Source organism: Choloepus didactylus, chromosome 8 (assembly GCF_015220235.1).
Source record: "Choloepus didactylus isolate mChoDid1 chromosome 8, mChoDid1.pri, whole genome shotgun sequence".
Classification (NCBI taxonomy): domain Eukaryota; kingdom Metazoa; phylum Chordata; class Mammalia; order Pilosa; family Megalonychidae; genus Choloepus; species Choloepus didactylus.
In genome coordinates this window covers 144,748,042-144,750,879 of record NC_051314.1, presented here as the reverse complement: position 1 = coordinate 144,750,879, position 2,838 = coordinate 144,748,042, and the positions used below count along the sequence as shown (strand labels likewise).

Below are 2,838 nucleotides of genomic sequence, written 5' to 3'. Positions count from 1 at the left end.
TTGAAGAGGCTGCTCTGTCCCGGTTCAGTAGACTTGGGAACCTTGTAAAAAATCAATTGACCTAGGGCCTTGGTGGGGCTTGCTCACCGGGCTCATAGTGCAGGGTGCGTGGTGGCCATTTCATGGGCAGGCATGGTCCCCAGTCAGCGGCTGTGCCCTGTACCGGGGAGGAGCCTTGGGTCCGAGGCCCAAGCTGGAGAGCCTGAGCCGGCGGTGGCGAGTGGCGGTCCAACAGTGTTAGAGCAGGCTCCATTCAGGGGCATGCACTGGCAGCAGCTTGGACCTGCCCAGGCTGTGACCGAGGGTGAACAGCCAGGCTTGCGGGTCCCGCACCTGCTGCTGCTGTGATTGGGTGGATAATGGCACTGGGCAGATGGAAAGCCTAATGACAGTCTTCTCCAAATTCGTCTCCATCTGTAGCATGGGTTCCAATGCCTCAGCATTAGAGAAAGAGATTGGTCCAGAACAGTTTCCGGTCAATGAGCACTATTTTGGATTAGTCAACTTTGGGAATATCTGTTATTGCAATGCAGTTCTTCAGGCACTTTATTTTTGTCACCCGTTGCGCCCGTTTGGATGTATTGTGTCCCCCAAAACGGCGTGTTCTTTGATACAGTCTTGTGTGGGAAGACATATTAGTGTTGATTAGATTGTAATTATTTGATTGACTGTTTCCATGGAAATGTGACCTACACAACTGTAGGTGATAACTCTGATTAGATAATTTCCATGGAGATGTGGCCCCACCCATTCAGCATGGCTTGATTAGTTTACTAGAGCACTATATAATCTCAGACAGAAGGAGTGAGCTTGCTACAGCCAAGAGGGACACTTTTGAAGAATGCACAGGAGCTGAGAGAGGAGCTTCAGCCTACAGAGACATTTTGGAGATGGCCTTTGAAAGCAGACTTTTGCTCCAGAGAAGCTAAGAGAGGACAAACACTCCAAGAGCAACTAAGAGTGACATTTTTGAGGAACTGCAGCCTGGAAAAGAACATCCTGGGAGAAAGCCAATTTGAAACCAGAACTCTGGAGCAGATGCCAGCCACATGCCTTCCCAGGTAACAGAAGTTTTCCGGATGCTATTGGCCATCCTCCAGTGAAGGTACCCCATTGTTGACACCTTATGTTGGACACTTTATGTCCTTAAGACTGTAACTTTGTAACCAAATAAACACCCTTTATAAAAGCCAATCCATTTCTGGTGTTTTGCAAAAAGGCAGTATTAGCAAACCAGAACACCCATTTTGTGAAAAAGTTCTAGCATACAAGAGTCAATCCAGGAAGGAGAACCTTCCTAGATGTTTAGCAGATCTCTTCCATAGTGTGCCAGTTTGAATGTATTATGTCCCCCCAAACACCATTATTTTTGATGTAATCTTGTGTGGGCAGACCTATCAGTGTAGATTAGATTGTAATTCTTTGAGTTTTTCCATGGGGATGCTCCCCACCCAACTGTGGGTGATGACTCTGATTGGATAATTTCCATGGAGGTGTTGGCCTGCCCATTCAGGACGGGTCTGAATTAAATTACTGGAGTACTATATAAGATCAGACAGAAGGAGCAAGCTGCTACAGCCAAGAGGGACAATTTGAAGAATGCACAGGAGCTGAGAGAGGAGCTTCATCTTACAGAGACATTTTGGAGATGGCCTTTGAAAGCAGACTTTTGCTCCAGAGAAGCTAAGAGAGGACAAACGCTCCAAGAGCAACTAAGAGTGACATTTTTGAGGAGCTGAAGCCTAGGGAGGAATGTCCTGGGAGAAAGCCAATTTGAAACCAGAATTTTGGAGCAGACGCCAGCCACATGATTTTCCAGCTAACAGGTTTTCCGGACACCATTGGCCATCCCCCAGTGAAGGTACCCGATTGCTGATGTGTTACCTTGGACACTTTATGGCCTTAAGACTGTAGCTGTGTAACCAAATAAACTCCCTTTTATAAAAGCCAATCCATCTCTGGTGTTTTGCATTCCAGCAGCATTAGCAAACTAGAACACATAGAATGGCCATCAGAAGAAAAAGGTTGGAGTAATAAGTTCATAACAAGATTACAGAAGAAAATAAGCTTTTTGACAGGTACATGCAGCAAGATGCCCATGAATTTTTAAATTACCTACTAAATACAATTGCTGATATTTTATAAGAAGAGAGAAAGCAGGGAAAACAATGGCTGTTAACCAAATGGTAATATTGACAGTGAAAAGAATAACAGCACACCAGACCCATCATAGCTTCATGAGATTTTTTAGGGAACAGTAACAAATGAAACCAGATGTCTTACTTGTGAAAGTATAAGCAGCAAAGATGAAGAATTTTTAGACCTTTCTGTTGACGTGTAACAAAACACATCAATTATTCACTGCTTAAGGGGTTTTAGCAACACAGGGACTTTCTGCAGTGAGTACAGATATTACCGTGAAGAGTACTGCAGAGAACAGGAAGCACACAAATGAATGAAAGTTTAAAAAACTGCCCATAACTCTAGCTGTACACCTGAAGAGATTTACACATAGATCAACTTTATGGATATACAAAAAAACGGGTAGTTTTTCCTTTAGAACTTCATCTGTTTAACATTTCGGGACATGCAACCAATCCTGACAGAATGTGTGACCTTGTTGCTGTCGTGGTTCACAGTGGAAGTGATCCCCCCACAAGAGTGGATTAAAAAGAATAGTCTTTTCTGGGGTACATAACAGCTTCAAACCCACATGGTGACCCCAACGTTTTTGTTTTTGTTTTTGTTTTGGTTTTGGTTTTGGTTACAGCTTGCATGGAATATCTTTTTCCATCCATTAATTTTCAACTTATTTGTGTCTTTGGGTCTAAATTGAAT

At 43.7% G+C, this 2,838-nt stretch overlaps 1 pseudogene; it reads left to right on the top strand.

The window, feature by feature from the left end:
* The first annotated feature begins 373 nt into the window (after window positions 1-373).
* On the top strand, window positions 374-2,670 carry LOC119542960 (annotated as a pseudogene).
* Window positions 2,671-2,838: the final 168 nt, after the last annotated feature.